We start from the raw sequence: 27,950 nt of genomic DNA, 5'->3' as shown, positions 1-27,950 counted from the left end.
CTGTGGGAGAAGGATCGTCGTCAAAGGTTAACGGTGTACATTTTTGCTGCTTATGTTGTTCAAAACAGTCTGAAAGTTCCAGAAGACAAAACAAAGAGCCACATAAGAAATGTGTTTGTAGCTATAATGGCGGCGCTACTGAAAAGGAAACTCTGGGCATCCCATACAACGCCAAATGGCCTGTTAAAGGCTTTGCAGCGGCTATTGTGAACACGTGTCAAACGTGACTATTATAATGTTTGTTATGGTCATAAAATTAATGATCCACACCAGGAGACTCACAAGTGTCTATACAAATCATAGAGATCCAATACTCAAATGAACCATGTTCAAAACTCAAGCGTATACAAAGGCTGTGTAAGTATTTTGATAGAAAGATGATAAGAAGGGTCATAGAAAGATGTATGTTTGATATTTAATTAAAAAAATAGAATCAGTTCATTAGCTCCACAAAGATAGTTTTAAAAATCTTGAGTCCATTTTAGTGGGTCATCACTGTGTTATTGAATGTACATACTTACTTACTTTTAGGACGGATAACCGAATATCGCGGCGCAAGATGTCTATGAGTTACACCCAGGAGACATATGAATTGCCAGATTGGTATATGTGTTGGTTAAAGAAAGCATAGCTGAAATACACCCTATAACTCTGCATTATCTGTAGCTTTGCAAGCCACTTCCAGAGATGCAGCGATAGAGTACGGAGTGTATCTGCAAATGGTGTAAAAACACTTGGCTACGAACAATGGATGAACACAGGAGCGTGTACAAAGGCTGTGCACCTGAGTTAATACTTTCACCATTGACTGGGTTACGCAGCGCTTTGGAACTTCTGAATGAAGATTATTTCACAAATTGTATTATCTGGCCTATAACTGTGCGAACTGTTGAATGCTCGAAGTATCATGAGTGTCCAAAGTTATTGGTGGGGTGAGCAGGAAGTTGTGTCAAGAGCTATTGAGTGTATATCTATAAATATATCAAAGCTTGTGATGCTGAGGCAAATTAAAAGGTTAGGCCCCAAGTAATGAACGTAACATGTGTCATACTATGTGTACATAGTCAAAAGACAACATTCTGTCTAACAACGATGAGGATGACAAGACGTGTACCATAAAACTGTAAAGTACACCTTGTTTATGTTGTACTAACATTCTTAATTTTTTTAATAAAATGTCCTTACACAAAACAGGTGGCCTTCACTTCATGGGATGTAACGGCTGACAACATGTCAGTGGCCATGTTAAGGAAGCTTTAATGCGATACAAGAGGGATTGATAGGTTTGGGAACATCGAAGCGCTGTTTAGAAAGGCAGTAGTTGAAAATGGACCAGTAATCAGAGCGCTGATGAAGACTTGGTTATCTGGGGAAGAGGCGTAGTCACTCTCCAAGCTGGCTAGGAAGCGTTTTAAGAGGAGACCTACCATAGTTAATGCGCAAATGGATTATCAGTGGCAAGAGGACGTAATCAGCCTTCAATATTTAGCAAATCACATTAACAGTGCTCAATATATTTTAACGGTCATAGATGCATTGTCCAAGTATACCGATGTAGAAGCGCTAAGCTATAAAAGTGGTACCAGCATGACCAAAGCCTTTAAAGCCATCTTCAGAATAGGTTAAACCCCTCAAAAACTACAAACAGATGTGGGAAAATAATTTTTTTAAAAAGGGTTTCACAAATTACTAAAACAGCACAATGTTAAACATTTTATAACACGCACAGAGGTAAAAGCAGCTGTTATAGAGCATTTTAACAGAACTTAAAGTCTAAGATGTGGAGATATTTCACAGCCTATAACACCTATAAATATGTGGATGTTCTACATGCTTTTAAAGACATTTATAACACCACTTACCACAGAACCATCAAAGCGTCTCCCTTAGAGGTAACACCAGATAATTTGTTAAAGGTGGGGGAACGGTGTACAGGAACCAGATTGCTGCAAGTGTAAAGAGGCCTCTTTGAAAAGAAGGTGACCATGTTAGGGTTTCAAAATTGAAAGGAGTCTTTACAAAGGGTTACCAACAGGCCTTTAGTGACAAGATATTTATAGTGGAAAGTATGGCGCTTAAGTAGAATGTATATATGTATAGGCTAAAGGACTATGGGGGTCATTCTGACCCCGGCGGGCGGCGGAAGCCGCCCGCCTGGTGGGAACCGCCAAAAGACCGTTCCGCGGTCAAATGACCGCGGCGGTCATTCTGACTTTCCCGCTGGGCCGGCGGGCGACCGCCAGAAGGCCGCCCGCCGGCCCAGCGGGAAAGCCCCTTCAACAATGAAGCCGGCTCCGAATGGAGCCGGCGGAGTTGAAGGGGTGCGACGGGTGCAGTGGCACCCGTCGCGATTTTTAGTGTCTGCACAGCAGACACTGAAAATCTTTATGGGGCCCTGTTAGGGGGCCCCACGACACCCGTTCCCGCCATCCTGTTCCTGGCGGTATTTACCGCCAGGACTAGGATGGAGGGAAGGGGGTCGGAATCCCCATGGCGGTGCTGCAAGCAGCGCCGCCATGGCGGATTCCTTGGGCCAGGGGTAAACCGGCAGGAAACCGCCGGTTGCCCTTTTCTGACCGCAGCTTTACCGCCGCGGTCAGAATGGCCCTGGAAGCACCGCCAGCCTGTTGGCGGTGCTTCCGCGGTCCATGACCGCCAGGGTCGGAATGACCCCCTATGACAGGGAAAAGGTGTCAGGCATCTTTTACAAGGAGGAGCTACAGAAGGTACCTAATGATCTGCACAGGGTGTGCAGGCTTGAAAAGATTCTGAAAAGGAAAGGAAGCAGCGCTAAGCCACAGATTTTTGTCAAATGGTGGGGGTGGCCCAAGAAATTTAACAATCAGATGTTGACCAGTTGTGTGCAGGTTGTGTGAGGACAGCGGGGTCTTATTGTGGAGGACAAGATGGAGATAACGCCATTTTATATCACTCTTCTGTCCAACGCCTCAAGGGACATGTTCCCTGACAATCAAATTTCTAATTATACAGTGAAATTGGCTAAACCCATAGACATAAAATGGGATTGGGAAGTAGCCCTAACAGAAATCCAATACCCCAGAACGTGACATACATTTTCAATGTACAACGCCATATTTACCTTAAAGTTTGCTCAGGACCCTTTGAGCATCCATGTCGGAATTCCTCACGGTTATTACCCATCCGTCGTTGTGGTGGTTGAGGCCATCAACAAATCAATAGCCAGCATTGAAATGCATATGAATATTCAGCTAGTGTTAGATAACGTTAGAAGAAAGGCATTTCTTAAAGCTCTGAATTGCCATACAGTCTTTAGTTGTTCAGGTAAATTAAGAAGGATTTTAGGAAGAGTACAAAGTATAAAATGTCAAATAGATCTGGACCCGTTGTACGACGATATTAATGGCAGCTTCTATACACTCTATGTGTATAGCGGCATCGTAGAGTCACAGGGGTTAGGGGATAGTTATTCGCCATTGCTAAGATGGGTGCAGGTGAAGGGTGAAAATAACACAGTGGTTAATATACAATGCAACATACCTGACTACGTATCAATTTCTAAAAAAAACATTTTGACCCCATTAAGATCATGATCTATGATGACTAGCCTTAACCCGTGTCCTTTGAATATGGGAACGCTATTGTTAAGCCTCATTTAAAACCGCAATGTGACAACGACTACTAATAAGTCATCATGGTGATTATGAAAACATACGGTGACCCCTCTATGTATAGGGATTATTACAGAAACAAGGCTGGATATGGAGCCCCACCACCGTACTTTCAAGGGGCCTGGGATATGTACTGGGCCGGTTGGGACGTCAAAGTGGCTGCTACAAACATTGCACAGGACGTGGTGGGTTCCGTGACATCTGCAGGTGTCGAACGTATGAATAAGCAACCTCAAGATGGAGTGGGGCTGGTTTACAAGTCTTGCACATTTGTTAAAAGGAAGCGCAGGGATTCCAAGCGCAGGGGGCCAATGGCCCCCTATAAAAAAAGACGCTGATCTTCAAAAAATGCTCACAAATGAAGATCCATAAGTTGAAAGAGAGCTTCAAAGAAGAAGATGAGAATGGGCGCTAACATGAATATTTTTTAAAAGCGGAACGACCTGCAAACATGGTCTTCATACATTGTGCATCGGGTGATTGTGTTAAATCTGAGTTAGCCCTGTTTTCTCTAAAACCCACGCAGACTAGCATAGAAAACAGTATTTTCATGGAGGTATCATCACTAACTCCTTTGATGCCTTTGGCGCTGACAGAGTTTTAAGTATCTTGATCCACGGATATTCACCTGGTGCTCCACCTTACGCTGGTATACCTCATTAGTAAAACTGAAAAAGCAAATGGTTCCAACACAGCGAACAACACTAAAATGGCGATAATCGCTTACCCCTTTGCAACCGTGTTTAATCAGATGGACATTACCCTTGGAGATTGGCTTATCATGCAAAGTGATAACATGTACGCATATAGGGCCTATATTGAGAGTATCCTTAATTACAGACGTGACACCCTAGACACACAGCTTTCAGTGCAACTCTTCTACAAAGATATTTACGGCCATTTTGAAAACAGGGACGTTGGATAGTCACAATCAGGGTTTTATACAAAGAGAATGCTTCACCACAGGCACTAGACAGTTTGACCTTTTAGGCCGTGAACATTCAGACCATTTCTACCAAGATAAACTACTTATCAGTGTCATCATTCTTAAGATCAAACCAATCCTCAACAAGGACTCATTTTGTCTCATCAGTGGGGATGCGGAACAGTATAAACTTGTTATACTGTCCAGAGAGTAAAAGTGTCACTGAGCGTCAGACTGGCTCACGCCGAGGCCTTACAGCTATTGAATGCCAAGTATGCAATAGAAAGAGTAGCTTAGAAGATATTCAGCATTCCAATTGGTAGCAGAATAACCCAGCAGCAACATTTATTTCTGGGACAGCTACTGAAACTTAGGCCCTGATTTAAACTTTTTTGCTGCAAACCTAATTTAGCACAGCTTTGCAGCAAAAAGTATAGCGACAGCTAGCGTCATTCCTAGACACCGGCTGGCCGGGCATCATATTTAAGGAATGACGCTAGCTGGCGCACAGGGTGGGCCAACATTAAAAAAAATGATGCTAGCCGGGTGGGTGTGGTGGTATGAAAGATGGGGATTTAGCACCAAAGAATGACACAAGACTGGTTAGAGTAAACAAAAATGACTCTAACCAGATTAGCATCATTTTATGGTGCTAAACCTACCATGCCACATGACTCCTGCCTTATAAAAAGTAAGAGTCATGCCGACCACCCCAGTGGCCAGTACTGGGGACAGGGGTCCCCTGGGCATGGCCTCTGCACCCTGTGCCATGTAAGGAGGCCCATTTCAGCCCCCCCCCATGGCACTTTAACAAATAAAAGAAAAATACCTGTACTTACCTGGGATAGGGTCTCCTATCCTCCGCTGTCCCTCTGGTGTGGTTGGGGGTGTCCCTGGGGCGGGCACCTGTGGGCTTATTCCATGGTGTTCCACCATGGAAATCAGCCTACAGGTCCCCTAATGCCTGCCCTGACACAGGCGTTAAAAAATGGGGCAAAGCAAGCTTTGCTTCATTTTTTCACCCCTCCTCCCTCCCGTGCACCATTTTTGCATGGGAATGTAAATATGACGTTAAGGCCATAGAGTAATTTTTTACACGGAAACGCCTACCTTGCATCTCATTAAGGCAAGGTAGGTTTCCACTTCCAAAAAATGACTTTAACTCCATACATTTGGAGCTAGACGGGTCTAGCACCAAAGTATAAACAAGGAGTTTGTTTTGCACTGAATTAGAGTAAAAGACAATTACGCTAATTTGGTGCAAACAAAGTATAACTATGCCCCTTATTATCAAAGGGTTTGTGGACAATACAGCTTTTAGTGGCCTGTATACATCAAACCATTTCAATTTCAAACACTACAATATCAACATCAACTACGTGGTGTTGGTACACGAGAGCCCTCTGATACAAAAGGGCTTGATAGCTTTGGGAGCTCCTGCAAAGCTGTAGAGTTTTGAAACAGCAAATTTTATCATTATATCTTGGGCTGGTGTTGATAACAGGGAAACATCTGAGGGACTCAGAGTCGTCGTATCAGGAGAAGGATATGGGGATGCACACTGTCCACTTTCGATCTGAGGCCCGACATGGAAGACGGTAATCACTATAATTTGATCAACAACAGAAATCTAGAGCTGAAATGCGCTTTAGTCAACCCCTGGCTACCAATGTGAACATGATTGTACTCTTCGTGTTTGACAACGTCATCCAGATCAACCATGCCTACCAGATTATTTTCAACTATCTATAAAATATTGTAAAGTGGACACTGTACAGATATGTGAGTTGTTAAGCTGGCATAAGTAGGCTAAGAAATACTTTTTAGATGTTTTCCCAACTGACGGGCTACCAGCGGAAATAGATGTAGAAAGACCGCGCTCGCTAAACTTTAACACAGATCCGCATTACAGGGTGCAACACACTGGGTGGGAATGTTTTTGGATAGTGAAAAGGTTACAGTGTTTGACAGTTCAGCAGCATTCCCCAAGCACAGCATCTGTACAAAACCTGTGTTCAAGCATGTAAAAAAAGCAGCTGCTAGAGTATAGTATAACAAGATGCGGGTGCATGATTCTCTAGCCATCAAATGTGGGGAGCATTGTATATACTTTCTTATTAAAAATGTCTGAGGATATGACATTTAGTAATTTTATAAATCTTTATTCAAGCAATCTAGTAAACATCGACCGTATTGTTGTGAAGGTAACAAGACATTGTGGATGAGATTACTAGGTATGCCTTCTATAAACTTGATGTGGGGGAACCTTGGGGACAGTTCCGTATAAAGATCTTGCCAGCATGAACAAAGCCATACGATGTTGTTTGGGGTTTGAGATAAAATCCTCAAGAGCATTTTCTAACAGCTTCTTTATAAAATAACTTTTACCGCAATAGGGGCCTGCTAAATTGCAGGAGAACGGATGTTGCAATCTTGTGTCCGTAGTTGTGAGGATTTGTGACTCTAATGCACCTTTAATAACCGTATGGAAGGGTTTTGTACTCCTCAGTAAGGACCCTTTTATCAAACACTATGCATAAGGTTTGATGGAGCTTTTGGGTTGTAATTTCCCACTGTTTTTTGGACCGCACTATGCTAGGCTGCTCTACAACAATTGTTTTAATGTTTTTGTGACCTTCCGATATAGCGTAGTCATTCACCAGATCTTTTAGGCTATCTAAATTGATTTTGACAGTGTTGTTAACATTTAAGGTGATACCTTTAACTTTCATTCACATTGTATTGTTTCATGTTTTGTACAAATAGGTTTTGTGGCCTCAACATTGACAAATTTGCAACTGGACACATCATAACAAGGAGGAAAAGTACTTAAACAACTCATCAGGATCTGTTATTATGGTCGTGTTTGACACGTTTATAAGTTGTGCAAATTTTCTCCTTAAGGAGTTTTGGGAGAACTTGGCTAACTGCAGCCATGTGGGGTAGACCTTGATGAACTTGGTTCTCAATTTCATGCCCTCATGAACGTAGTAATCGTTGATGTACCATGTGTACTTTTGCTTGGATGCCTCATTAACACACCATTCTGGAAACCCTGAATCCTCCTGCTTGTCTCTCAACAATAAGTTAATATAGTGAGAAAAGATTCAGGTTGTCGTCCTTTCAAAGTGTCATATTTCCACTATTTTACCAAGTCTGAATCCTTTCTCTAGAGTTGTTTGTATGTCAATGCTATACCATGTACTGGTCAGCATCTTCTGCTGTTATAATCAGAACACTGCAAACTGAATGGAGTCCTTTCAGGAGACATTGGTACTAAGTAAAACAGATGAAATATAAACCTAAAGGTCTCTAATTATTAGGGTGTATTTTACAATAATGATTACAATTCTGTATTGTGCACCAGTATTAGCATATAGTCACCAATCCCCTCATGAAGTCTCTTTCAGCGGCTGTTTTATATTTATATCCTGCCTAATATCGCTCCAAACTCACTTTTTCTATTTAACAGATTCACTGTTCTTATTACATCCATATTACCAAATACAGCAGATATACAGAATAATACAATTTTAGGTTATTCTTCCTCACAACAACGACGCTTAAGATTATTATACATAAAGAACAAAGCTCTGACAGTGCTACAAACAAAAACATCTTGCTCATGTTTCTCCAACCAGCGGACATTTGTTTATCTGTTGCGCATCATAAGGTATGGGACTCCCAATATAGTGCAATATTTATATGGGTCAGCAGCTTTCATAACATGGTTTTACTTTTGTGGAAAAAAAGTGTCACTCATAATTACTGCATTGTCAAAATAATCGAACATAATAGTGTAAAAGCCTTGCATTTGTATATATATATATATATATATATATATATTTATATCTGTGTGTGTGTGTGTGTGTATATATATATATATATATATATATATGTATATATATATATATATATATACAAATATATATATATATATATATATATAGGTATCAGCCAAAGGTAATCCTGTGTTCCTTCCAGCGCTTGCCTGTCGAGGTTGGTGCTCAGTTAATGGGCACAGGACCCATTTTTTAATCCACTCCAAAAATATTATATATATAAATCAAAGTCTGGCACTCCTTACAAAAATATAATGGCCTTCATTTATTCCAAAATTCCATAAAGCAGAAACATAGAGCAACGCGTTTCAACCTTCACGGTCTTCTTCCTTGGCCCTTCTTGCAATACATATCTAACAAAAGGAAAAGGAATGTGGCCCCGCCCATTTGCTATCTATATATACCCTTATCCATAGACATAGAAGATATACATTCCCCTTTTTTTAATAATTTTTAAATATATATAAATATGCGTCTATATATATACATGGAAATGTATTCTTTTATATTTTCTTTTTAAGTGTCCGGTTTATCTATTCTTTCCATTTTCAATAACAAGTGTCATCAAAAATAATTCCGCTAGTTGGGTGAGCCACTGTTCCTAAAACAATAAATCATCAAATTAATATTTCAATACGCCTCTCAACAAAAAATAATGAATAACCTAAACATTATATAGTCAGACCCTGCCCTGGTATCTTCATATTAACCAATATGTACAAAAAGTTCTTCATCCTTGTTCAGTCTCCAAGGATGACGACTGTTTAACTGAATGATGTATTCAGACTCCAATCTCCTTAGTTGTTTTTCTCTGTCCCCTCCTCTCGAAGTGGCAAGGACTCTGTCTATACCAAAAAGGCCACATTCCTTTTCCTTTTGTTAGATATGTATTGCAAGAAGGGCCAAGGAAGAAGACCGTGAAGGTTGAAACGCGTTGCCCTATGTTTCTGCTTTATGGAATTTTGGAATAAATGAAGGCCATTATATTTTTGTAAGGAGTGCCAGACTTTGATTTATATATATAATATTTTTGGAGTGGATATATATATGTATATATATATTTCCAAATTACAATTGTCCAGGAATACCGAGGCTTACAATGTGGCAGTCCGAGCATGGATCCGGAAATCCAAATATATGTATCAACGTATCCTGGTGAATTGCAAACACTCTTTACTATCCAAAAGAGTCTTCCTCCCAACGCATTTCAGCCGTAGCCTTGATCACCAATGGGATGGCCATAAAATTTGCATATTAAATACTATAAGACACAAAGGCATAAAAAATGGATTAACATCCTAATACAAGCATACTAAATTGAAAAGCAGCCACTGTGACAGAATGTCGAACCTACCAGTTTCATTATTGTTTTCTGGTTTGCTTCTCCACACTGGGAAGTCTTCGTACCGTACAAATTCTGTTAGGAAGTCACATTATAAAATGATTCCAAATACTTGTAAACACCAATAAGTTTGCGCCGATGCATTGCACAACTGATACAGTTGTATACATAGCGACATCTCCAATTGTTTACGTTTGTATGTATATCAGACCTACAAGGTTCATTGTTATTTCATGGTTCGTTACTTAGCAATGGGATGCATATATACCACGCAAAGCCTATTAGGGAATCATATAGTACAATAATTCCTAATGGTTGTACATACCCTCATGATTACGCAAATATATACATCTTGGTAATTTAAACTCATGTTCTCATTCTAGATTAATGGATCATTTTTTTTTTTACAAAACCCATATTGATGTATCTTCTCAGTTAATTTATAAACACATTCTACATTTACATATTAATTTCTTGACTATCCTGCCCATTTTTTCAAAATTGCATAAGGATAGGAAAGCCCCTCAGTATACATCAATTGTGTCTGCAATAGGCTCCCTACTTGAATACACCTCGAGATATATTGATCATTATCTTAGACCATTTGTAGAGAGTTTGCCATCATATGTGAAGGACACCACACAATTTCTGAAGATTGTTGAGGGTCTGAGATGGGAGGACGACTATCTACTTTTGACACTTGATGTTACAAGTCTCTATAATTGTATACAACATGATTTATGACTGACAGCGTGTATACACTACATGAAAGCCTAATCCATCTAATTTTTGTTGCATACTGAAATGATCTGTGATATGGTCAGATATTACCTCAACAGTAATCTTTTCTTATTTGACAATCAAATCTACAAGCAACTACAGGGAACGGCGATGGGCACCTGCTTCACCTCCAGCTATGCAAATTTATTCATGGGCTGGTGGGAGGAGCAGGTGTCCGTTGACATTACAGATTTTGAGGATATGTGTATCCTTGCTCCACCACAGACACATGTATTTGTCGCCTCCCCCATAGCCATTGAACAACTGTAGGCTGAGGAGGGGGGCATGAGGGCCCCAAAGAGTCTTGCTCAGCACCCCCTGGGAACTGTGTCCCCACCCCAAGGTGAGTGGATATAGGTTTGTGGGGCTCAAACTGAGCACTCAGCAAGCCCACTGATTAATGCAGTGAGGATGGGAGAGGGAGCTACAGGGCTCAGAACACGAGCCACGCGCTCTGTGTCCTCTGCCCTCCCACTGAAGTGCTGTTTTAAAAAAATATTTAATCTTTTTTTTTTTTTTTTTAATGCAGTTAGTGGGCCCTGGGACCCGAGGCACATCCCAGGTTCCCAGGCCCTCTCCGTTTGTGGGGTATGGGGCTCTGAGGGCAGGAACATGCTCGCCTGCCCTGACCATGAAGGGCTGGACCCTCAAGGTGGGGATGTTGAGCAGAAATCCCGGGATCTATGTCCTGAGGTACTGTGAGATCTGGGGGACTGGAGGGTGCGAGCCTTGCACTCAGCATTCTCCAGCCCCTGGAGCGACGTACTTGGCTGGTTCGGGCACCTCGAGCTTCGCTCTTCGCTCTTGGCACTCCCCTACCATGAAGGTTGTCCCCCTCTGGCTAAGAGTCGGCCAGACACAAGGCTCCTGCCCCCCCAAGTGCCTTGAGACCTTCACGGGTGAGTATGGCGCTTTATAAAGATTTTTTGATTGATTGATTGATTGACCCCGAGTTGTTGTGAGGTCCTAGGGGACTGGGGGGGTGAGCCTTGCTATTGGCGTCCTCTGACCCCGCTGAGCAATGTAGTTGGCTGGGACGGGGCAGGGCGGGCACGAGCCACACACTTAGCTACCTCCTGCCATAAAGACTGAAGTCCTTGGGGTGCGGGGACTCTGAGGTTGAGGCCAGAAGCCCCTACCCCAAGGAGCTGTGAGGTCCAGGTGACTGGAGGGCATCCTTCAGACTCCCAGAGTGACATACTTGGCTGGTTGAGGGTGGAGGGGCCGCGACCCATGTGATCAGCACCCCCTGCCCTGAAAGAAGAAACCCTCAGGGCGCAGGGGTGACGAGCTCGAGGCCCATGGCCCCCACTCCTGAGATGCTGTGAGGTCCAGGGGACTAGAGGGTGCGAGCCTTGTGCTCAGCATCCTCCAGCCCCCGTTGGGAGCTATGTCCTTGTATAATGTGAGGCAGGGACCACGAGTGTGAAGTTTGGAGCTCCTGCCACTTGTGAATCAGTGGCCACCTGGGAGGGAGGGTGTGGCATGGCGCTCCCTCCTCCATGATCAAGGGTCTTTAGGGTGCTGGGGCAGGGGTGCCCCGAAGCGTTCAGAGCTATGGACATCCCCTGCCCTATGTCTAGATTAGTGGAATGCTGGTTTGGGAGTATATGGCTCTGTGCTCCCACCCCTCCCATGATCAGAGGCCATTGGGGTACTGGGCAAAGGGGTGTCCAAAGGGTTCAGAGCACTGGACACCACCTGCCCCATCTGTAAATTTGTAGACTGTTGGGGCAGGAGCGTGTGGCTCTGTGCACACACTCCACCCATGATCAGAGGTCGTTGGAGTGCTGGGGTAAGGGGTGCCCAAAGCATTCAGAGCACTGGACACCCCATGCCCCACCTGTAGAGTAGTCGACTGTTGGGGTAGAGTGTATGGATCTGTGCTTCCACCCCACCCATGATCAGAGGCAATTAGGGTGCTGGTACAAGGGGTGCACGTTGAGCATGCTGGGCAACCCCTGCCCCCTTTTATCAAAATAAAACCTACATACACAGAGGTATCTGGCACACATTATGCTCTGGATGTACAGGGGAAGGGGCTGGGGACAGCGGCAGGTTGGAATTACATTAGAACTTATACAAACAGCCCATAATTACTTACCTAAAGTAGAATCTGGTTTTTATTACCAGTTTGGACTCTACCATTCATACTTGTTCTCCTTGATGGTCTGGGGTAGCCCTGCTATCCACAAACTTCAATACACAGGTCACATAAAGAGTCTTGTGAATGTGGTTATGTGTATGATCCCCTTGGGGGGCTTTTATATTTGCACAACATGCTAATTATGCACAGACTTTGTGGAGGGGGGCTCAAAAATATATTATGCTTTATGGTTACATTTTCATAACGTAGGATTGCTTCAACCATTCACTGTGTCACCTGAGAGGCTGTCACTTTCTACTTTGACATCTGCTAATCAGGTATGGGGTCCTCTGACTTGCAAAACAGAGGTTGAAAGTTATTTTTTGATGACACAGTCAATAGTTAGCAGCTCCTCTAGAAAAAATGTATCCACATGAAGACCTCCCTCGTGACTGGTCAGGACTCACTTATCTGTCCCTTACACACAGTTTCCTTTCTTAAGACTACTATGACTTGTGTTTTTTTTAAAGTCATGCTCTATGGCAGGATACACCCTTGTTGACCCTTTCTGTACATGTGGGGCTTGAAGATGTATATATTTTTTTAAAGTATAATCTTTCTAGGTTATGGAACACTTGGGGAGGGTGGGTGGCGGAGACTGTGTATTTCCACTCTGCAGCTGCATTGCGTGGCTGCCTGAACATGACCAGACATGCCCTCTTAGGTGCAGAAACATGGTGCACACTTGCAGGGCTGCCATTTTATACAACACATACACCTAGACACCATGGCAAGGACCCTGGCACGTGACTTACAAGTGATTATATGATGTCACAACCCATGTGACTCACCTACACCAACATCAGCTCTGGGGCGGGCTCTTAGGGGGACCAGAAGTCCCAGTAATAGATGTGACATCACATTTGGGGCAGGACAGCTCTCACTTTTGAGTTTGATGAGTAAAGGTATCCCTGCATTCTACTCATAGGTCAACATAGTGAATTTGTAGCATATAGCTAAATAGTTGTTGGAAGCTTGCTGTCTTTTATATGTAGTCTTGGATTTCATGTGGAAGAAACTGATCATCAATGTGAAGATGCGGGTTGTTACGTATTGCCTGAATAGAGACAATCTGCTTGGAAAAGCCAACCAGTATTTGAATATATTTCTGAAGAGTTTGCTGGAATGCGATTATATGGGATAAATCCATTTCTCCGCGCCCACTTTTATTTCAAGAACCGCAAACAGATGACTCATTTCTTGTGTTTTTTGACATTCCTATGTTGCAAAGCCTCAAAAACCAAGATGTTGACCTCACATTGGTTCCAAGATTTAAAATGCACACATTTTATTATCATATAGCCTTTGTTTTTTCAGTGAGTTAGTGATTTTACAAGCTGTTACGACTCTGTCGTCCCATTTCTAGGGGGCGATGTAAGGGGAATGTCGGAAGCCTGGGAATCACCTTGAACACTTATCTAAAGTCCCTTGCCGACTCAGGTTTGTTTCTCTTTTGGCCATAGTATACTTGTGTAGTACTGCATTTGCTTCCTGGGACTGCAAATCCCATAATGCACAGCCTGGTAGTCAGAAAAGCCTGGATTCTGTTTCCCATTGTTTTCTATGGGAGTAGTCCAGTTGCTCCTTTTCAATGGATCCTCCAGGACTTGCAAGTGTCTGAAATTACACACACCTGAGACCTCTCCTGTGCAGCCCAGCTTGGAACTGCTTATAAGCAGCCATTTCCTCAAGATCCCCGTCGTGCATTGGAGTTTGATTCCTTTGTGTTACAGACCCTTTATCAGATGGTGTTCCAGTTTTGTTCCTGTTCTGTTCCAGCTTGATCCTGTTTCCTGTTCCTCTGCCCTGCTCCTGATTGTTCCAGCCAGAGTCTGCTCCCTACCTCTTAGCCTTGTACCTGTGTGTTTCTTCCAAAACCTGCTCCCTGTTTCTCTGTCCTGCTCCTGCCTTGTTACAGCCTGAACCTGCTCTCTGTTACCCAGTCCTGTTTACTGCTTATTCCTACTCCCTGTATTCTGGCCCTGTCCTTGCCTGTTCCAGCCAGAGCCTGCTCTCTGTTTCCTAGTCCTGTCTCTGTCTGTTCCAGCCAGTAGTGTGCACCCTGTTTTCCAGTCCTAGTCCTGCCTTTGCTTCAGCTTGAGCCTGTTCCCAGTTCTTGCCTCTGCCTCTTAGTTTGTTCTCTTCTGTTTCCTTTTCCTCTCGGTATTTGTGTCTGGTAAGTGTTCTATCAGTCTTCTCCAGTGTCCTCCTTTATACTGGGGTTGGCTCCTGGTTTCCAGGAGGCAATTCCAGCCCCCATCCTAGTCTAGTGTTATATGTTGTCTTTCGTGCCTAACAGTGACAGTGTGCTATTGCTGTTTTTCTAGGAATCGCCACTGTGTTTCCAGCTGGACCCACAAGAACTTGTCTTGTGTATGTAAGTACTATCCTTGTTTGTGCTCCAGGGTCCAGAGACAGAATCACTTCTGCTGCCTCCTTTCTATTGGACTGGCAGAGTGACTATCTGTAAGAGCAAACTGTACAGAGGCATTGACATTCCCTGTCACTGTGCGAGGTTCTGCGTCTTACTCTGTGTACAACCCCAGCGTGTTTGTCCATTAGTAATCCGTTTCCTGTTTGTTCTCACAAGGGTTGCTCTGCTTTTACTTTCCTGTTTTCTGTGCCTGTCCATAGCTGTCCTTTCCGTATATGCCTTTAGCTGCCCTTCTGCCCCAGTGCACTACCTCTTCAGGATATTCGGTGACCTCAAGGGGTGTCCCAACCAGAGTCCTGATCTGACCCACCCGAAACCGTGACACAAGCCTTATAAAAGATCAGTTTTGTCACATTCTATGTAAATGAGTGCTGTTTCTCACTGTTGTTTTCCCACTAACCCTTGTGGAACTTTTCAACATTCACAGTTGTTTTGAATGTTTCTCAATTTCCCTTGAAGTCATTCAAGTAAATTGTGTTTTCAGATACTGATACTTTCAACATTAGGGCATTTCCAATGTTTAATCAGCTGTCAATGGCAGCATGGTATTCTTGTACTAGCAAAATAGTCATACTGCCACGTTATGTGTGTTTCTTTACAAATTATTTGTTCAAAGGTATGTTGGAGTGTGATGTACAGAACTTTGATATAAAAAACTCCTCAAATGACAAGTCATAATCCGTGTGATATGAAGTGTATATTAGCTAGTGAAAAGGGTGCTAATGTCCTGTAAACCGATAGTCATTATGTTATGCCAATACATTATGGATGTGAACAATATACAAAAATAAACCAAAATGGATGTTTTGATTTTACATCTGTTTTATGGCCTTAATAGTACTACCACTAACACTTCATGGACATTTATTTCTTGAATAACAAACAATCCAAACTTTTCTATATCTCATTTGCTATATGTTGTTCTGAAAACCTCTGCAAGCAAGTGATTCATATGAATTGGTTATATGCTACAATACCAGTTCCCCAACCCTGACAACTTACTGATAAAGTGTGCTTTACTAGTATGCTCCTGGGTCGTACTGAACTTTGAAATATAAACCTGAAGATAGTTGTGAAGAATTAAGAAAAAGTAAGATCCGATGAAACATGGACATTGTCTGCCATCACTTGCTCCCAAGTTGTTATCTGCCATGCGATTTTTTTTTTTGCAAAAGTAGAACATCCGTCCCTCTCCGATTTCTTGATGCTGTAATATTGCACGGGTAATCCTAACACTCCACTTTCTTTCAAGGGCATCGTGATATGTAACAGGGGAACCTGGTACTCTTCTATAAGTCTTGCATACTTTTACACAAGCACTTAATGAAGCTTGCATCAGGAGTGTTTGGACAGCTTCGAGATTTTGAGAAAGTCTGGTAACTGAACCCCCACTTCAACCAGCATCTCCTGTACATAAAAGCATCTTGCAGAGGAGCTTCTTACACCTGCCCGATTCAACCAGTCAAAAAAAGCAGCTTGGTAGTATTGCCCCATATTAGGAAGCGCCAAACCACCACCTTCAACTGACATTTGAAGTGTGGCAAATTCAGTGCGGCACCAAGATCATTACTTTTAAAAATATGAACACAAATAATGGAAGGGTTGACATTTTGATTACTGCTACCCATCCGATAATAGATAATGGTAAATCATGTCAGCTTGTCAACATTGCACTCGCTTTGTTAAGAACAACAATGTAATTTACCTTGGATAGATCTAGAAAATTATTGGAGAAGAAAATCCCCAGATACCATATGAGGCGAGTTATTGGAAAGCTCTGTAGTATGTTCTGTGGAAGTATTGGAGGCAGGCAATGACATAGGAGCACTTCCGATTTGGCCTGATTGATTTTGTAACCTTTATATCCGAAAACAATTGTAGTTTATGAAAAGCGTTATGGACATTTCTGGTTTCACCTGCTAAATAGAGAATAATATTGTCAGCAAATAATTTGAGTTTAGAGGCACCTGGGAGTGGTGGCCAGACCTGCTGATCTTGCCTCAGGGCTGCCGCCAACAGCTCGACAAACAAAGCAAACAGTAGCTGTGACATTTGATAGCCCTGGCTTGTGCCTCTGAGAAGAGAGATCATCCCAGCAGTCTGTGAATTCATCATGATCTTTGCCTCTGCCTTGGCGTGTAAGTTACACAGCGGCGCTACAAATTTTTAAGGAAATCAAAAGTGCAGAAGGATCACATATAAGACTTCCCACCGGGTACGATCGAAAGCCTTCTAAGAATCTGGCATAATTATTGCTGCTGCTGTGTTGTTGACTGAGTCAGACTAGTAGTCTATTGCCTGCACCAGATAGCTTGTATTGTGTGACATGAATCTTCTTGCTAGGTACCACTTTGATCGCCATGCACCACTGACAATACTGTGGGGGCCAGCCTTAGCATAATAAGAGTTTATAGTCTGAATTCAAGAGACTTACAGGCTGGTACAAGCCTGGCTTCTCTGGAGGCTTGTTTTTTTATGAGTAAGCTGGCTAACACTGCTCCTGTAAACTCCTTCGTAATTTCTCCCATGTTCAAAGACTAATTGAAAAGCTGTGCAGAAAATATCCCATAAAGTTCTAAAGGCAAGCCAACATTACAGTATGCTTTAGTATTTGGAAGAAGATTAATTGATTCACTAATTTCTGTCCGCCTGATAGGCATTGTGACCCTTTTATGCAACTCATCCTCCAAAAAGGGGAGTTTGATTTTTAAAACATTTCAATTCCAGTATGCAGGTAAGGGTATATAATTCTGCGTGATGATCTAAAAACACCCTACCTCTGTGGTCTGGGTCTGACACGATGCAGTTGAACTTTGTATCTAGGATCACTTTAATAGCTCCCTTATTACATTTCTTCTTTATTGACCAGGCTAAAAAATTTCCTAGGTGCTCATACTCTTCATAGACTGGTTAAAAACAGGATCTCTGGATTACTACTTTCCTAAAAAAATAAAGAAGTCTTGGAGGTACTGATTTGCCACTGACAGATTGCCTTTAGACTTAGCAGTATGCAAATTAAGATCGGCTACTCTAGCCTGCTCTAGTTCTTGTTGCAGAGTAAATATTTCCTTGGTCCTGGCTTTATATAATTGAGCTGTATTAGGGATGATTGCTCCATGTATAAAAGATTTACATGCACCCCAAACTGACCAGCTCACGGCCATGTCCATGTTCCTCTGAAAGAACTCAGTTAATGTGGCATGCATGGCTGTAACCCAGGCCTCTTGTGTTAACAGCAACCTGTCTAGAGACGAATGCTGCCTTTCCTTTGGAGAGTCGATCAGTTTCAAGTCTACATATGGAACAGAGTGATCTTAAAACAGGTTCAGGTGTATACCCGAGCCTGAGAAATATGTGCCCGCCACTTATATAAATACTTTCAGCTTCAACTATTGGATAATACCAACCAGGACACTGAGGTTTTAAAAACAGTTGACCATGTTTTTGAATTCTTTTCATTGTTGTGCTGCAAATATAGACATATCGAGCAAATATCTTAAAAGAAAGAATTTAACGAAATACGGTCCGTAATCCTAAAGTCTCCAAAATGTGCAACAATTGTCTGAGTGTATTTCATGTTGGGGGGCTTAACAGCAGGTACGCGATGGGCACACATGATTGTTAAGTCAATCTTTTGTGCTTTGGCCTCAGGATATACTTGCTTGAGAATAAGATCTGTTACTAGGGTTGCAACTGACTGACTGTTCTCGCACTTCTCAGGTATGCCTACAAATCACAAATTGGAGTGCCGTGACCAATTTTCTGCATCATCAACCTTCATCTGCAGCTTGATCAGCTCAGCTTGTAATTTATTCATTTGGGCTTCGTAGCTCAGCTTGGCATCTTCTAGGTCGGAGATTTGCTGCTCAGCATCCGAAATTCATGAAGTGAGGTGCTGCATGTTAGCTTGAATAAGACTAAGCTGTTGTTCTGCCTTTTTGTATGCCTTCTCCTGGGAGATTTTCATTTTGTTTAGTTCCTTGATAATCTGCTGGAGAAACAAGTTTGTTGATACCTTTTGAGATGTACCAGCCACCTCAGTTTGCCCATACACTTGTATTTCATGAGGCTCCAAGTCTAAGGCTGATGTCATGGCATTGACTACATCTCTTGCCTGTACGCCTTCCCTTTTTGGTGATGTCGAAGGGGAGCTCTATGATGAGTTTGAAACTGCTGTTTTCCCTGGGACCTACAAGGTTATGCTATCTTGGTTTGCACATCCCCATCTTCCTTGTGCTGCTCCCTGACTCTGGTACCGGAGAATAAGGGGTATGTTTGTAGTAACTTAGCCCCCAGCAGTCTGTCAGATGGTTTGTGCAATCCCTTCATTCCTGCATGTGGAATTTCCTGAGTTGGATCAGCTGGGGTAGTGCTGGTCTCCTTGACAATTAATGAGTCTGATCGAGTCACGTCTAAAGGCGCACCCTCTTCAATTTTAGATTCAATGGATGGATGAGATTCCTCACCACACTCTAGTTCTGTTCCCAAGTATTCGAAGACTGTTTTATATTTCTCTAGACAGGACTGCATGTCTTATCACAGAAAAATCACTTGGTTTGTGTATCAAATAATTTGGACCCTGTTCCTTTTGAAGAAAAAGTATTGCTGCAGTGTTTTGTACTGCATGCTAGGTTTATAGCGGACGACTCTTGGCTGTTGCGTCTCTTGATAGCCACTTCATATTTCATATGTGTTGTTCAGGGGAGCCTCGTAGAAGCCGAAAGCCGCACCCGTGATTACACAGGCCACTTCTGCAACTAAACACAAGTCCACTTTTCCTCGAGGAGCGCCTTCTGCCCAGACTGGGAAGTGATAAATCCATCTATCCCTTAGGAAAATATGCAAGGACGCATCATTATTACTTGATTTCTTATGCTTCCAGTACTAGGTGCATGCTTTGATCCAGGAACACTTAATAATAGCAATGGCTTTGAAGCACTTAGAACTCTGCTAGAAGATCACTCGCTCACTCATGCTGCAAAACTGTCATCATAACCCTGGTCGTTCTCTCCTTGTCCTTACTTTGATTTGTACTGGAGAGGGTAGCATTGTAGCATAGACAGCCAAGCAACACGTCGATTTCAGTCAAATCAGGTCCTTTCCGTGCAAAAATGAACAATTTCCTCATAGTAGTATTAAATACTAGCATGCACTGAGCCCACTCATAAACATAAATACCACTTTGACGTAGCACAAAATCCTCATTGCCACCACTGCAGGTTCCTCTCAAAGCTCCTGTGCCCGAGAAGCTGTCACACATCTTGCACCATCGGGCATACAGGGCGGTTTGATACTCCTGCTCAAAAGGGCTGTGGGAAGGCAACTTGGAAAGCTGTGATGCCACCCGCTATCATTGATGGTTGCAATATGGGCAAAGACCTTCACTCAGGACTAAACCGCTAAAAGCTGGTAGGAAAGACATACTGTCATATGTATGAATAAATAGTAGGAGTGAGAGTGACGTGCGTAATTCTATGTACACTGAATTAACCAAACTTTTTTGAAATATTACGCATAGTTAAGTATGAAGAGTAATTCTGCATTTTGCACTAAGAAATAGTGTTAAATGCAAGAGAACATGAATAGCAAGCATGAGCAGCTGCTCACACTTTCTAAATGTACATTTGCAGCAGGATTCACCCCAGTTTAGTCCCGGCACTCTATATTTCTTAGCAAAAAATGCACCGTTGTACCCAAAATGGATGTAACAATGTATTTTTTGCTAAAAATTGCACTAAATGCAAGAGTTGAACATTTTCAAAAGTTGATTTGTTGCACAGAGGCATGCAAATGGGCAGTATAAACTATCAGCCATTCAGTTATAGCATCTTTCCTTCAAAGTGCAACAAATGTGCATGTTTTACACTAAACTGTGCATACACCGTAGTAGATATTGTTCTCTTTCACAGATAGTGTGATGATGCCGAAAGCTGGCAATGTTCACGTGTATGGGAGACGTGATACACACCTGTAGGACTGCCCACAAACAGAAGACATGGAAAACATACTGAGAATGCCATTTATGAAATTAAACAAGCACTGCTAGCGCAGTGATGTCACATGGTCTCTAGCAATAAAAAGAATTCACAAACACCAATATATTTTTGGTCACTAAAGTAGCAAAGCTACCTGTCTTGGAAAACGGGAGCAGCCAGTGAACAATACAATCTAGAAATTCAGTGAACAATGCATGCTGAAAATTGTGAAGATAGTTTTGTATAAACAAATAAGTTGTATTTCAAAACATTAAAATCAATCACATGGCCTAAAAAATACAGAATGCATGATATTAACTACCACTGCGTCGTCATGGTAACTATTTTTAGGAATGTGTAAATTTGCTATCCACATACACTAGGGAATATTTAAGAGCCCATTGCGCCATCGTAGCATAGCTGTAGCATCATTTGTTTTACACTAAAGCAGTGCTAAAGTGGCTTTTTACAAAGTGGTGCAATGCATTCAATTACATTGAAGTTTTTAAATGTTCTTTACGCCCTTCTTGCCGTTGATCGAAGTTGTTCAATGATAGGAGCTCACCAATAATTCACTAGAATGATAAAGCCAAGAGGTACAGCCTAATAGTTTCAGAGAAGCAAGTTAGTGACCAAAACAGAAAGAGAGAGAGTCCTGAGCATATAATTAGAAATTAAATTAGAAAAACAGAGAATCAAAAGAAGTAAAACTACATGAGAAAGGGACCTGTGTTAGCGGAGACAGAAATAGAAATAATAAAAAAATGAATGGAGGATGAATATAAAAAAACATGAAATGAGGAGAAAAGGAAGGAAATAAGGATTGGAAAGGGACGAAACAGAAACATGACAGAAAGATCAAGAAGAAAATAGAAATAAAGAAAACAAAATGAAAGAAAGAAAGAAATAAAGCAGCAAAGAAAGATAAAAAGGAATCAAGATGTAAAGTTGAAAGAAAAAGAAGGAAAAAGGTACAAAAGATGGAAAGGTGGAATGAAAGATGTACACTAAGTGGAAAGAATGATGACTGCATAGAAAGAAGGAAAGAAATATAAAAAGAAAGCTTGTGTTATGAGGCATGCACTTTAAATGTGTTCGTTACCTACTATTGTTTGTAATCTCTTATTACACATTACTTTGAACTTGGAGGCATATTTACAAGACCTTTGCTCCCACCTTGTGTTGCCCTAGCATCATTTCTTTTACTCTAAGGCGGCGCTAAGGTGACCTTTTCCCTGTACCAGATTTACAAAGTGATGCAATGCTTGTGTTGCCCACTTTGCGACTCCTTGCACCAGATTATGCCTGCATCAGGCATAATGTTTGAAAGGGGTACATTCTGACACATGGAGGCCCAAAAAATGGTGCAGTGAAATTTACAAGATTTCATGGTGCACTTTTTCTGTCATTTTTAACACCTGCCCAAGGCAGGCGTTACAATGACGTACTCAAAGTACCCTAGTACCCTCCCTGTGCTTTGCTGCACTAGCGTCAACATTTTTTATGCTAGTGCAGCAAAGCACCACAAAAGCATCAAACATTTTGATGCCATTGTTCTAACAATGCATGGTGCACTGTATTATAAATACAGCACAACCTTGGTGTTGTTAAGTGGTGGTGGGGGTGCAAGAATAGTGGAGCATTGGAACAGATGAATCAATTTCCTGTAAATCTGCCCTTTTCAGTGATCTTGGAGCCTTTGGCCAGTGAAGGAGATTCTCTGATAACACATAATGGAACAAACCATAACTATGTTTATTATAAAAACAGTAACCTCTCTTCACCTAGGCTCTTGTTGACCTTAACTTCCTCTAACTCTTCCCTTTCTTCAATATCACCTTTCACTAACTCACTACTCTCTACTTCTGTAACTCAATGTACCTTAGCTTTCTCCACTTCATCAATTAATTTTTCCAGCTTTTCCATCTATCTTACTTACTCGATCTACCACCTATCTATGACTACTTCTGTCACCTCTCTCTGCAATATTCAGCCTCTCTTTCTCTGTCTCATCTCTCTTTTTGCCTCATGGCTCTCTCTTTACTTCACCTCACTTTTTTCCACTTCATTCTCCCTTCACTTATTTGTCGGTATCAGTCTCTACACCTTGTTTCTTCCCCAGTCTCTATATCTCTGCAGTCTGTACCTTAACTCTGTCTACTTTACCTTCCTCTCCAAAAACCTATTGCTTCCACATATTTCATGTTTACTCATTACATTAACTCTCTCTTTCTACCACTTTCTGAGTCTATCCCTACATTACTTCTCCTCTAACCCCTACTTTTGCTTTCATTATTTGGCCCCTCTTTCTTCAGCTCAGTGATCAATTTCTTACTCACCTCTCCGTATATATTCTCCATCTACCTCACTTCTCTCATTTTTCCTTACCTCTCTTTCACCATTTCGCTATACTTCACCTCTCTCTTTACCTCCTCTCACTTCTCACTCACTTTTCATCTCAACTCTCTTGCTCATATTTCTTTCCCTGCCTCACATCTCTTACCACTTCACATCAGTCACTACCTTAGTTCTCAATTGACCTCACCATTGATTTGTTACCTCACTTCTGCAACTCTTCACACTTCCTTTCTAGACCTGTTCCATATACCTCACCTGTCACTACACTACCCCTCTCATGTTATTCCTATCTCCTTTCCTCTACCATTTCTACACCTTTTTCTATTGTCTCTGTTTCTGCTTCTTTATTTCAACTAGGACTTTCTAAACCCCATCTAATTTCTCTACCTCACCTCTCTCTATGTGTCCAATCTGTTTCAACTTCGCCTATCAGTCTGCCACATAACTCTCCCTCTGATAAATTTCCTTCTTATTATCTCTAATTCTCTGTACCTCTCTATGTCATTCAAAAGCACAACTTCTTTTCCAGAATACTCATCTTTCCCCTCCTCATTCTACCTGTCAGTGTATTTTTTTGTGTATGCCTTGCTGTTTTCTCCTTGCTTTGCATATCTCCCTAACTTACCTATTTCTGTGCTGCTTCACTTCCTTGTCACTTTATTTAACCTCCCTCTATTCTATTCACATCTCTGTCTTTTTCATGTCTCTTCCCTTTCTCTTACTCAGCACACCGATGGACACTATCTTGCTAGAGAAGGGTGCACAGAAACAGAAGATTAGGGACAAGGCAGGACAACAGAATTATTGAAAGAAATTATCAGATTTCTTAATATAGAATGATGGAAATCCTTGGAGCAGTACTTTAATTTTCGCTACTGCTGTGAGAATGAGAGTTATGATGGAGGGTGCGTTTGTGATTATACTTGTCAGGCAATTAATGCTACTTTTTCAAAAGCTTTGTACTTATGTCTTATTTTAGCCATTAAATATCCACCAAGTCACAACCACTATCGTTCCTTGATCAATGCTTGTTAGATCTTTTTGTTTCTTACTATTTGGCAGGCAGATGCCAGGCAGCCTGAACTCTCATCTGTTTTTGCATAACTGTTTAGGGGTATATTTAAGAGCCCCTAGCACCTCCTTGCACCACATTAGCATCATTTTTTTACACTAATGTTGCACAGAGAGTCCAAAATCCCAGTGCCATATTTACAAAGTGGTACAAAGCATTGATTGTGACACTTTGTAACCCTTTGCACTACTTTGTGCCTGCCCCAGGCATAATGTATGCAAAGGGGGTGTTCCTCCATTGGGGGGACAAAAAAATGGTGCAAAGGAATCTCAGATATTTATTTGCTTCACTTTTTTTCGGCACTTTTAACTCCTGCTCAGAGCAGGTGTTAAAAGGAGGCACAACATTGATTACAGTGGGCCTCAATGAGCTTTGCAGGGTTAGGGTCAAAATATTTGACGCTAATCTTGCAAAGATCTGGACTAGACTCAAAAATTCAGATGCTAGTCCCCTTACTGTTGCCATGGTCCGCCGTATTTTAAATAAGGAGCAGACATGGTGGCACTAGGGAGTGCCAAGGGGGGCAAGAAAAGTGTTGCTGCACTGTGTGCAGCAACACTTTTCTTAAATATGTCCTTTAATGTTTAATTCAAGAATATTTTGCATCATGCAGGTTTGAATTAGCTGAAAATAGATGGAAACGTCAAGCTCTTCTGTAAATGGGGGACCCAAAATATGTACTGTTCAGGGGCCCAAAAATCTGTAACATGGCACTGGAATAAATAATCAAATAGACTATTTCCATGATGCCCTTTAGCCAAATGAAACTGACACAACAGTAACATGTAACACCACGTAAGCCATGATTACAAGTTGCACAGTAAAGGAGAGATAGAAAATTGTGATTTTACTATTAACGCATGGCGATTTCCCACTAGTACTGTGGAACTCTAAGTAAAACCGTGGTGTGGATAAATTACCAAATGGAATAGATTTTTCTGGTCACAAAATCACACAAAATTTGCCAGTCTATAGGGTTTCACTGCATACATTTACCATCTGCTCATGGGGTAAATGTATGTGGGGGTCGATGGCTGGGGTGAGGGGAACAGGAGAGAAAAGTGGAAATAATTTTCTGGCAGGGTGAGAATTGTATAGAACGAGCCTTGGCAGCTGCTGCAATCAAAGTCTCATTGAATGTTTACAACCGGTAAAAAACGAGTCAGTTACCCCCACATCTGGAACAACTATGGGGGTCATTCCAAAGTCTGACTTTCCTGCAGGGCCGGCGGGCGACCGCCAGAAGGCCGCCCGCCGGCCCAGCGGGAAAGCCCCTTCAACAATGAAGCCGGCTCCGAATGGAGCCGGCGGAGTTGAAGGGGTGCGACGGGTGCAGTGGCACCCGTCGCGATTTTCAGTGCCTGCAAAGCAGACACTGAAAATCTTTATGGGGCCCTGTTAGGGGGCCCCACGACACCCGTTTCCGCCATCCTGTTCCTGGCGATAAGAACCGCCAGGAACAGGCTGGCGGGAAGGGGGTTAGCAGCGCCGCCATGGAGGATTCCTATGGCCAGGGGAAAACCGGCAGGAAACCGCCGGTTTCCCTTTTCTGACCGCAGCTTTACCGCCGCGGTCAGAATTGGCCAGGAAGCACCGCCAGCCTGTTGGCGGTGCTTCCGCGGTCGTTGGCCCTGGCGGTCGATGACCGCCAGGGTCAGAATGACCCCCTATGTCTGTATAAACCTAACTACTAGGGATTAGACGAAGCAGAATTCCATGAGGTAATTCTGTTCCCACTGACTCATAATCAGGTCTACAGTGAGACTGACTATAAAGTTTTTTTTGGGAAAATGCCTTTGCAAAATGAAAAAAATTAACCAGGTCCAGTAATAGCCACTTGTTCATATTCTTACAATGTCTCGTTGTCTTTCCTTCTTTGTTTAGTTTTCATTGTCTGCTTAAGGATTTGCTGTATTCAAGTGCAGTTAGGTTATTGAACAGTATCAATCTCTCTCTGAAAATAAAATACTTGATAACAATTTTCTCAAATGATGATTGATAACAACCTGTTCAACTGACAAAATGGTTTTTCATGAAAATCATAGCTTGTCCTATTAGATAGAACACATATGAAGCATTAAGCTCCAGTCTTTAAGACTGTTTATGTTAATGGGAAATTTGCTCAGAAAATATAATAATATCTTACCACAATCCACACAGCTGCACTTCTCTTTGCTTCTATATACTTCATTCCAATATGAATACATTTTCAATAAAAATGAATTTTTAAAAATGCACTTGCTGTGCAAGTCATTTCCATATGAATGGTTGTTTTCTAAAAATAGAATGTTTTGTAAAAACACCTCATTATGTATACAGAGAGGATACATGATCCTAGCATCTGCTGCAAAAAAAATCGTATTAGATCTGTTTTATTTGGAAAATAGAAAGGTAAAATGTACTTTGCAAACAAAATGAGCCACATTCTTTTCATCACAGGACGTGTCATCTCCATTAACAAATTTAAATAATTACCTACATACTGTTCTTTCCCTGTACAGCCATTGCTGTCCTACCGACTACCTTGCTGATGATAGTATCCCGCAAAAATGTGAGAATCTATTTGCGGCAAAAGTTGAGGTCGCCACAATGCCAAAAATGCGTTTTGTATGTGAACCCAGCCCCCTTGCTAATGTGTGCAATTGGGGTAAAGCTACAAAGGACTAGTCAAAAGTGCCTAACATGTAATGGAAATCAGATTCACTCAAATAGAGTAATGTGGCTTTACGTGAAGGCCTAATTTCAAATCAAAAGATACACAGAAATAATGAATGACATTACCACTCATAGGCCCGTATTTACAAATTTTTATTTTTAGCGCCGCATGTGCGTCATTGATACAAAAGTGGGGCAAATTTACAGAATACAATTAAATTTTGTACGTTTGCACCGCTTTTGCATCAAAAAATGACACAAATGTGGTGTTTCAAAGTATAAATATGGGCCATGCCTTAGTCTTTGCTGGTTATTAAGGTTAAAAATGTGTTCATGTCCTGCCGAAGAGCTAATCTTAAAGTTGAGCTAAACCAAGAGTTTTTGATGATGCCATTGCCACCCAGTGATGCCAATTTTTGTTTTCACTATGACAATGCAGCCTTTTAAAGTTCATTCAGTGCTCTGTGTTCCCCGAACAATAGTAAATATAACCCTGGTTTTCTGAAAAATGTTGAATGAATGAGAGATGTTAAAATCTGTAATGTAAAAGGTAACACCAGCATTTTGCATTTAAAGCAACATCAAATTAGCCCCATTTTTGCTGCATAATCTCAACCTTCCATACTCAAGATTCCGCAGAGCACCTCAATTTGCATGACATTAAGTACATGGGGTTGGAATTTAGAGACTATTCTCATTTTATATAATAATTGGAGGGGATGGTGTATTTCCAGATGTTCTTAAATGCTTCATTCTAGGTGGCACTCTCAT

The sequence above is a fragment of the Pleurodeles waltl genome, chromosome 5 (genome assembly GCF_031143425.1).
Source record: "Pleurodeles waltl isolate 20211129_DDA chromosome 5, aPleWal1.hap1.20221129, whole genome shotgun sequence".
NCBI classification, from domain to species: Eukaryota; Metazoa; Chordata; class Amphibia; order Caudata; family Salamandridae; genus Pleurodeles; species Pleurodeles waltl.
The sequence above is the reverse complement of the archived record's forward strand: the minus strand, read 5'-3'. Positions refer to the sequence as shown.